Consider the following 11035-nt stretch of genomic DNA (forward strand, 5'->3'; position numbering starts at 1 on the left):
TAATTTGTAAAAATTGATGAGCAAATAATATTTTCTATATACATCTAGTGTTGGATTTAATTTGGGTTTCAATTACTATATTATCCCTACTCTTATATGAAATTAGTAAAATGCCCCTAACCCTAATTTTCCACACAACACTTTTACCCCCCTTTTTCCCTAACCTTCAGCCGCCGAAAACCCCACTCCAATTTGCTCTCTTCTCAGACCCAACAGCCGAGACATGAACCCTTCCCCTTCCTCAAATTAGTCGCAGCAGTAATGGGAAAAAGGAACGAAGGAAAAACGGATCCAAGGGAGAGGGGGCGGAGCTGTGCTCAGAAGAAAGGGTGAGCCATGCGCCGCTGCCACCGTTCAGCCCGTTACCACTGCGCCGTCTGCATCGCGCCAGGAGAAAAGGACAAGGGGAGGGAGGAAAACTGCGCTGACGCGTCAAGCTTCACCATCGCCATCGCGTCGCTAGATCGCCGCGCAGGAGGAGCCGTGTCGTCGTGCCGCCACTATTCGCAAAGAGGAGAGGGAAAGAGAAACGTTGAGGCAGAGAGCTACGCGAGGAAGGGTGTGGTCGCGGGCCGTCGTCCTTAGGGTTCTCGAACAGAGAACGGTGTTACTGCCACCGCCGCCAGAGCTGCCACGAAGGAGAGCGATGGGTAGGGAGCTCGCGGTGGGGGAAGGGCCAGGCGCCGGTGCTTTTGGGGTATTACCGCCGCCGTCCCCGGAGTGGCTGGTGTTATCGCCAGAGAAGACCACCGGAGTTGCTGTCCGCCTCTGCCTCGGGGTTCAGATCCACCGCTGCCGGAGCTCCTGGCCGAGCCTCAACCGCTGGGAACGCCGCTGCCGCCACCGAGCTCCACTGCCGGTAAGGCTTTTAAGTTGAGTTTCCCTTCGGTTGAGTTTCTTGGAACTTCATCGTTGCTGCGTGTGGTTCAGATCGTCGCTGCTGCTTGGGGTTGACTGCCGGGTTGTCGCCGAACTGGTTCGGAGACCGCCGTTGTTTCGGTTCAGCCGTTCCTTCGGTTCGGTAAGCGTTTCGATCTGAAAGCCCTCCAGTTACTGCTCTATTATACGTTGAGGAGTTGTAGCATTTGTTGTTATGAGAGTTAATCTCGGTTATTATATATATTGTGATTAGAGTCGTTGTGGTTGCTGAGAAAACGGTTTGGAGCTGAGGTTTTGGTAGCTGGGATTTTGATTGTTGATTTCGGGTCGATGCGGAAAGGACTCGGTGACGCGTTTGAGTTATGGAATTTGCGCTTTGAGGTAGGGGCGCTTTTCGAAAACTACAGTTTATTATTGGAATTATTACATATGGGTACTGATGTGGGATATGGTGTAATTAGTGATTGTATCTGTCTTATGTATTATTTGATTGACTCGAATGATTATGGATGTTGGCTTGGCTGAATTGTTGTGTGGCTTGTGAAATGTAATGTTTGAAGTTGATTCTTTAAATATTTGAAATGAGTTTAATCCGTTGAGGATTGGTTTGAATTGAGTCAATTATTTTGATGATGTGAAAGATAGAATGCTCTTGAAATCCAGCCTGGGTTGCTTTAATTGCTCTGGTTTTGATAAATGATTTATTGCTGAACCGATTCTTTAAAGCTTTGGAAATGAGTTAAATCGGTTGATATTGATTTGATTTTGAAATGGTTTCCTTGAGATATGCCACTGAGGTGATTGTTGGATTTAGCTTGCTTTTGAATTAATTTCTGGTTTTGAGCTGTTGAAAAGGAATGGGAAATGGTTTAGTTGGGACCCGAATCGGGTGGCAAAAGTCCAAGTTTTAGGGGAGGTGCTGCCGAAATTTTTATAAAATCCGAGTCTTTATTGAAATGTTGTCTGGAAAATGATGAGTTAAAGACTTCTACTATTTTATTAGAATTATCGAGAAAAGGATGATTCATGCTTTCAAAATGAATTAATAAAGAGGAAGTTGTGATTTAGTCTTGCTTCTTAAGAAAGGCATTGTATCTCTTTCAGGAGAAGGTTATTTAGATGAAACTTGTGTTTTAAAGCTGTTTGGATGTGAAAAGGGTTTATGCCTTTGAATTTGACTTGGGGGTTTCAATTAAAGAAGTTTCAATGACCTTGAAAGAACCTGAATGTATATTGACAAGTTTCATTTTGAAATATTTTGAGAAAGGTTTTAAGTACTCTTTGAATTCTGAATTCTTGCAAGACAAACAATTTTGAACAGTTGAAACGTTCTAGAATTTATCATGGGGGTTGAAGTTGGTTTTGCCTAAGTAAAGGAAACGGCTTTGAAAGAAGTAAATGATTACATGACTCGGTTTGGCTTAGATCCTATTTGCTTACTCAAATCAGAAAGCCAATGTTTTAATGATTTTAAATGAATTTGGCGAAATGAGTTATGTTATTCTCCCCTAAAGACTTGGGACTCTGCCGAGAAACTTTTGTTATGAAATCCCATTGTTGTATGGGTGATTTTGAATACTTTGAAATAAATCCTTAACTTGCCATGGTTTTGGAAGTTTTGGAAAGAGAATGCCGAGAGTGGCTTTGTTTTAAAAAGGGAACTCACTTTGAGTAAATTTGGCTTATGAGCCTGAGATGATTTGAGAAACGAGATTTCTAAAGCCAAGGCTGAAAAGAGTTGAAACTTGATTTCAAAGTGAAGCGATTTGAGAAAAAGTGATTTGTGGCTTAAATGCCGGTTTTATGAATTTGATGATGTTGAATGGTGGAGGTGCCATTTTGTTATGAGCCGGAATGACTGTGTATAATATTGATTTATGGCGGATTGCCGAATGAGTTATAGGCCGTATGGCTGATTATGAATTATGAATTTAAGCCGAAGGGCTGTATTTATTGATAAATTGGCTAGTTCTGGATTGAACCGTGAGCCGGATGACTGAGATGGATGGTGATCCATGGTTGAGTACAAATGCATGTATGCAATTGAATGAATTGTGAATTTAAGCCGGATGGCTGAGATGAATGTTATATGCGAGTATGCTTGTGTTTTCTCTCTGGTTGTAAGGGTGACAGGGCACCGATACCCTCTAATGGTGACAGGGCGCAGATACCTTCTAATGGCGACAGGGCGCAGATACCCTCTAATGATAATAATGCGCAACAGAGAGACTGTGTCCGGGTTAGCTACCAGATACGTCGGGTTGGCTTGGTAACCGACAGATGATATCATCAGCCACTAGGGACAGGCATGCATCATATGCATCTATGTGACATTGTTTGGGTGTGCATATTATACTTGGTTTGCCTATGTGATTAATTGCTAATTGTTCTACTTGTAATAACTATTTGTTTGTGCTTGCATCTTCCTATGTGTGTTTGCTACTGGGACTGTTTGTGCTTGCATCTTCCTATGTGTGTTTGCTACTGGGACTCTGTTGGATTGTGGTGATTGGTTGATGGTTGGATTGTTTGGGCCTAGGGCCGTGGTTGGAATGAGATGAACCGATGGTTGATTTCGGTTTTGTGTTTCTGATTTGGAATAAAGTATGAAAAGCTATTTTGGTTCAGCATAGATAAACCGTTTTGAAAGGCTCTTGAGTTTTTGAGAATTGAACTGTTCCTCTTTCAGAAAAGATTTCCGATTCCTCTTTTATGGTAAACCGTTGTTTTTGAAAAGAGGCATAAGACGGTTATTAATCACTGGTACGGTTTATCTTCATGTATCCTATTACAGTAATTCCCAAAAAACCCTCTACTGAGAACCCTTTCGAGGATGATGTTCTCACCCCCCTACATTTTTTCCCTTTCAGGATATGGGCGCAGAAGTTACGAAGAGCTTATTTAATTGTTGTTGTGATGCTCTGTATTGTTTTAGTTATGGTTTATTGTACCCTCGCCTTTATCTTGATATAATCTGTAAGAGGGATAGGAATTGTATTGGTTAATGCTTGTAAAGTTATTTATATATATTTATGTATATATATGGATGTACTCTTTATGAGTTGTTGTAAGTTGTATGGTATTTATAGATGTACGTTAGCGAACGAAAGTATTTTTGGGAGCGGTGTCACGGTTTAAATTTTCAAACAGGCTCATATCTTAGTATTAAATAGTATAAGTGTCGTCGTAATGTCCGAGCTATCAGAGTTGCGCAGCCGGAAGCGTGAGCTTTGGTAGTTAGGGTGTTACAAACAGACGCATAATTCTTGTACAAGAACACAAACACATCAATAAAATAAAATCTGTAAAACCCGGTTAATTAACGGCTAATTAACCCATAAATGAGAATTTATTCTAGAAAGCAAAAAATGTTATTTTTATGGCTAAATGTGATAGAGGAGATTGAGACGAGAATTTTGGTACTAATTTTATAGAAAACGGACCAAGATTGGACCGAACGGGCCAAACCGGGCCAACCGGACCCAAAGTGGGCCCTTGGCCCAACTAAACTAAACCAAAACCCTAGTTTTCAGCACTCTCTCTCCTCACAACACACTCAAACACGCTGAAATGGTGGAGAGGAAGGGAAGAACACTCTCTCAACTTCTTTCTCTCACTTGATCTTCAAACCACCATAACTTTTGATCTAGAGCTCCGATTGCCGCTCCGTTTGTGGCCACGCGTTCACCGCGGAGAGCTCTAAAAAACCCATACAATCAATCTTGAGGTAAGCCACATTTTACTGTTCGAAATTCCAGCCCTTGATTTCGAGTTTCATGAGCAAAAATGTTGAGATTTTGGGTTCTTTGATGTTATAGGACCCAACTCTCTTGAAGGAGAAGGTTAATCTTGTCTCCTTGGACCTTGGGTGTGGTAAGATTCTCAACCCTAGTGTAATTTGTTGTTCTATGTGGTTTGGGTATTGAGATGTTGTGTATGGGTATGATGATTGTAGCTTAGGTTGTGTATATGTGAATATTGGAGCTTGATTGGTGATTTTGGAAAGCTTGAAAGAGGATTTGTGTGATAAAATCTGTTCTTGGAGGTGTTGATACCTTGAGTGCTTGTGGACAAGTGGTTTGGAAGTGCTCCGGTTGAGCGTGGGAAATCGGCTAAGGTATGGTTTCGGTTTCCCGTATCTAATATGTAATGTGGTAGGAAATACTTAGGCTAGAGGCCCTAAGATAGGCATTGAATTGTTGGTGTTGTTGAATGGTTGAGATATATGATGTGTTCATATATGTGATTATGAATATTGATGCCTTGATTGTGTGATATACGAGAAATGCATGTTGTGATATATGCTTGATGGGTGATTGAGGTTGAATTGATGGGTGGTACCATGTTGATGGTGAGTATGATATTGATTATGTATAGTGATTGTTGATTAGAAATGGTATTATTGGAAATTGGGATGAGGAAGGATGTATGACATGATATTGTGTTGTCCTTTAGCCATTTGATTGAGGAGTGTTAAAATGGTTGGATGTGGTTTTGGAAATTTTGGTAAAGTATCAATATGTGAGTTGAGGATGGCTTGTTGTTAATTTTGGTACATTTTGAATGATTTCAAAGAGAAGGGTTGAAATTGGCATGTTTTGATTGATTTTGAAAAGAGTTGAAAGTGGCTTGTTTTGAAAATGGCACTTTGTGGTTTTATATGAAAACATGGTTTTGGGCATACTTTGACGGGACATAACTTGGACTACGGATCTCTGATTTGTGCCAAATCTATTTAGAAATGAAATTGGATCCGGGATGTCCATGCCGTTCGAAGAACGGGTGAAAAACGATTTAAAATGAGGAAGTTATGTCCGTCGGAAGATTGGGGTTTGAATCTGTGAATTCTGCAGCTTTTAACTTAGAAAAATTTGTAGCAGAATAACCCTCCGCGTGTAAGGGAACTTGGCGCGTGCGCGCCGTTCTTCCAGAAAGCACCATCCACGTGTGCGCGTGGTGTGCGCGAGCATGTCGATGCGCTGCATCGAATGTCCAGCCATTTTCCAGAGAGTTGTGCCAGAGTTGTGCCAGTTTTGTGCCTGGGGCGCAAGAGTACCCACGCGTACGCGTGGCTGACGCGTGCGCGTCGTTTGGCTAATTTTCAACCCGCGCGTTCGCGCGTATGACGCTCACGCGTTGATGAGTTTTAAGGCCATCCACGCGTGCGCATAGAGTGCGCGTACGCGTGGCCCTGTTTTCATCCCAAAGTTGATTTTTGAGTTTTAAAAGCCAAATTTCATACTTCTAAGCCTCCGATCCCACCACTTATGTCTTAAATCATTATGATATGCCTAGCATGAGAAAAAGGGCTAGTGAATGTGGTAACTTGCGAGTGAAGCAAGGGGAAAAATGAATGATCATTGAGGATCAAAGATGATTATGTGAGATGCGGAGATTGGCGGTGGAAGTGCTTGTTATGCCATGGGCCGAAGGGTCATAATTGTTAATGAATTGGCTGGTTATGGATTTAACCGTGAGCCGGATGGCTAGATTATTGCCGTGTTACAGCGGAGCCATGTTTATGGCCAAGTATAAATGCATATATGCTGTTGATTGAATTGTGAATGTTTGCACTTCCACCATTGGAGATGAGGGTTTCCCTGGGTAGTAGCAATGGCTAGCCACCATGTGCTCCAGGTTGAGACTCGAAGCTCTGTTAACCCAATGTCGTAAGTGTGGCCGGGCACTGTGAAAGGCCGGATGAGCTCGCCCCCATAAATATTCACCAGTGATGGTGATGGATAAATATTCACCAGTGAGGGTGATGGATATGGATCATGATTATGATCAAGTTTATGATGAGTATAACTCGAGTTGGGGATGCACGACAGAGGGACAGTCCAACGGTTAGCTACCAGGACTTGTCGGGTTGGCTCTATAACCGACAGATGATATCATCAGCCACTAGGGACAGGCATGCATCATAAGCATACTACATGAATTGTTTGAGATTGCCTATTTGACTGAATATTACTTGCTAATTGTCTAAATGCCTTATCTGTTCCTATTTATAAATCTCTTGTCTGATATATAACTGTGTTTGCTATATATTACTCCTGCTGGTGGTTGGGAAGTCTGAAGGAATTGGAAAGGGAAGTATTAGTTAGACTGAAGAATCTTTAGTCAGTTGCCACTTACGGTTTAGTTTGTTTATAAGCTTTGATATTATCTGAAGGAAGTTCTAGGATTGCCTTCGGCTTTCCTCTATTATTATGTATTATATATGTGGAAGCTGTTACCGTACTGGGGACCTCTGGTTCTCACCCATGCGGATTTTGTGGTTTTCAGATGCAGGACGCGAGGCTTCTCGTTGAGGCATGCTGGAGACTTCTGGATTAGCGAAGATCCTTTGTTCTCGGGACTCTATTGTGATTTATATATCTTGTTTAGATACTTTTATCTCCATTAAATAATACAAACTGTGATGACTCCTTCTAGAGGGGATTTTGGAGAATAGATTTCTGTATTTGTGTCCTTTTGGGTTTCCTTTGGGGTTTTCCTTATTTTATTATATGTATATATTGCTATGCTCGGACCGGTTATCTTCGCAACCGGACTTTGAGTCTTGATATTCCTATTTTTGACACTCTTTATATATATGTTATCTCGCGTTCGCTTATCCTTTGCTCGTTACGTTATCGATCGGAGTGTTGCGCTTTCGAGTTACGTTTTTTTTGTTTACCCCTTTTTCTATAAAGGCTCCTAGTTATAATCAATCATTCATACTACTATACGTACTAAATTTTTATTTTAGAGGTCGTAATACCTTGCCATCTCTGAATTATGACTTAAGCATAAGACTCTGTATAGTAGGGTATTACAAAATCAATATTACAATAGATAACCTCATACATAGAAAAATGAACACAATTATCGTGTATGATGTCTTCTCCTCCATTGGTTCCACATTTCTTGTACAAGTTGATCCCTCCATCTACCCCAAGCATCGCTCGTCTCAATATGGTGGATCGTCCCCCCATCTACTCCAAGCATATTTTGATCTACTATCTCATCAATAGGATCCACAACCATCACTCTTCTAATGTGATTATGCAAAAGGCAACATGCAGTTATAATTCTTCCTTGAGTTTTAATAGGATAAAATGACCTTCCCCTTAAAATTCTCCATCTTGCTTTCAATACTCCAAATTGCCTTTCAATGACATTTCAAGCTTGTGAGTGTTTCATATTAAAAAGTTCTTGGGCTGTACTAGGTTGATTATGTGGATTAAACTCACTCAAATGATATTTTTGTCCTCTATAAGGTGCCAAAAATCCTTCACAATTCATGTATCCAGCATCACATAAGTAATAATGACCTAGTGTGACATACACAATTGAACAAAATTGATGAAAGATCAAATGGTTACTTTGATAACATATTAAAGTCTCAATAAAATACCTTGGGAAACACTAAACCCATTGCGAAATAGTGCATCTCGCAATACCCTAGAATCCGGAGCTGAACCCTCCCACCCCGCCAGTACGTAGATAAATTGCATATCGGGAGCAACCACTCCAAGCACATTGGTTGTTATGTCACCTTTTCTGTTTCGATATCTAGGCTTATCAGCCTCAAGGACATTGACTTTGATATGAGTACCATCTAAGGCTCCTAGGCAATCCTAAAATCCAAAACAAAGATCAATTAACTCAATCCTAAAGAACACCAACCATATGAGATTTAATAACATTAGCAAAATAAATTACCTTAAACCATTTCCATCGTTCATCCATTCTATCCTGGCTAAATGGTTGAGGTTTCTTCAGTAAGAGATTATGACATCTCAAAATAGCAAGCAATACATCATTAAACCACCTACTAATTATTTTTTCAGATCTCACAAATTGTCTCTTTATTACTCTAATTTTGACATCATGTGCTATAATATGTAAAAACATGGCAACCATTTCTTTCACACCCATATTCCTACTTGGTTCTAACCTTCCAACCCTTTTAAGCATGTTACACAATGCATGAAAGGCACATCTATCCATTCTTGTGTTTTCTATACATGCTAGATCACTAAAATAAATAATCATATCAACACTAACATCTCTTATTACTTGCCTACTATAACTATCATTCCATTTTCTTTTCTTTTTTTTAATTGCAATATAATCAAAACATAGCAAATCATCAACAACTTAACCATAAGGTCATTCATTAATTCGAAATGTAAAATCAAGCAGGCAATAACTTTCATCTTCTGTTTGAGATCCATTCTGCAAAAAAAATATTAAAATATTTAGCTAGAAGACTTAACTATTTATTTATTCTTTGTAAACTTTTTCTATCATTTAAAAAATAAAATTAATAGCCATACTTCAAACTTATTCGAAATATTTAGCTTATTGCATAAATCATAATTCAAAGCTAAGCAATGAGATCAGACCACAGAGATATACATTCAGCACTTAACTTCCCTTTTCTGCATTATCATAACTTGAATATTAAAAGAGGGCATCTCATTTGCTCTTTCAAAAAATCATAGTAACTTTATACTAAATGAATGATCAGCAAAATTAAAAGAGAATAAATTAAAAATATTACAATGTGAAACAACATCAGAAAACTTAATACAGTACTATGAACTATTAAGCTCAATTTAAGAAGAACACTTAAAAATGGTTTAAAATTGCAATTCAAAACTACAATTGCAACTGAATTTGCCAACACACATTCAACTACAATCCCAATAAAAATAATAAAATTATCTGATCAGTTCCATGACTTTGTTTCCATTAATAGCAACAACTCTGAATACCAATATATACAGTCAAGCATATACATTCATAAATGAATAATTGAATTTATATAAGGATTAGTGATTGCACATTATCAAGAACAGGATATCAGTAATAACTGAAAACTCAAAGGAAGTAGGTGCATAGATTAAAGGAGCCTGAAGCAGGGCCAATGAAGGACTTTATTAGATGATTTATATAGTTTGTATGAGAAATAGTTATAGAATATGCACATATGTATATATTCCTTTTCGTTAAAACCATGTCTCGAGTTACATCCACAAATGATTTAGACATCGAAAATATTTAAAGCCTATAAAAAATGGAATGAGATCAAGAAATGCAAGTCAGAATTTAAAAATTTAAACAAGCAATGTGGCAGAAGCAAATAGGAAGGATAATCATATCTTTGGTACAAAATTCTGGTTAGGAATTGAATTAAAAAATAATATAGGAATTGAATTAAAAAATAAAATTATTAAGAGAAAAATAAATGTTGTTTGTGGTATATATGTGGTGTGCATATGGAATGACAGAATGGGCTAAAGAGGCAGAGCAAAAGTCTAATATGAAGGGATACTAAGTTACTAATAAGTTAGTCTATATTGCTTAAATTAAACATAGCTAATATATACAGAAGAATATATATCATACCCACAAATGGTAAAAGCCTTCTAGTGGGTCCTTTCACTACCTAAAAAATTAAAGCATTATTTGTTATTAGAACACATTAACAATTAAGTACCTTATTATTTAGAAGTTAAAACTTATTAGAACACAAATTAAACATGGGATGGATGACATATCATACAAACCTCAGAGCCAGTGACATGGTCATGGATCTTGGCTTCAGGATCAGCACATGACACCTGATGCATGCAAATTAAATTAAAATAAATAAATAAAAGGGCAACTTAAAGATTATTTATTTGGATTCCTCAGCTCATCAATGTTTTAGAGCACTACTACTTAGTACTATACTCTTTACCTTTGCCATGCAGAAGAGCAACATCACAAGCATGATAGCACGAAAAAATTGTAGAGAAGCTATCATTTTCTTCTCCATTATTATGGACTCTATGCAACTTGAAATGTGTCTTGCAGCTAGCTACTACTAATATGATTTTTATAGTGCTAGCTAATTCTCAGAGTTGCAATTACAATCACACCCTTTCTTTCTTGTTACTGTGTAAAGAGTTGTATTATTACTAAGAATCAACTAATAATGAGTGTCTTAAAAACATTAGACAACAAAAATTTAAAAAATTAATTAAATTCTGAAAGATACCCTTAATTAGAAAATTGATTTATGTGGATGAGTATTATTTAGCACAGCCAGGAAATAACAGGTGGAATTGTGAAAGGCATCAAGTAAGCATGCATGTAGAATTGTAGATTATTAGTTGCA

The 11035-nt window shown here is 38.4% G+C and overlaps 1 long non-coding RNA gene across 1 annotated transcript; it reads right to left on the minus strand.

The window, feature by feature from the left end:
• Positions 1-10215: 10215 nt before the first annotated feature.
• On the minus strand, positions 10216-10708 carry LOC112766921 (uncharacterized). The gene is made up of 3 exons (XR_003184623.2): positions 10616-10708; positions 10443-10496; positions 10216-10321 (listed from the first exon to the last, which is right to left on the minus strand). It is a non-coding gene; the product is annotated as an uncharacterized lncRNA (long non-coding RNA).
• Between the last annotated feature and the right edge of the window lie 327 nt (positions 10709-11035).

The sequence above is a fragment of the Arachis hypogaea genome, chromosome 17 (assembly GCF_003086295.3).
Source record: "Arachis hypogaea cultivar Tifrunner chromosome 17, arahy.Tifrunner.gnm2.J5K5, whole genome shotgun sequence".
In the NCBI taxonomy this organism is placed as follows: domain Eukaryota; kingdom Viridiplantae; phylum Streptophyta; class Magnoliopsida; order Fabales; family Fabaceae; genus Arachis; species Arachis hypogaea.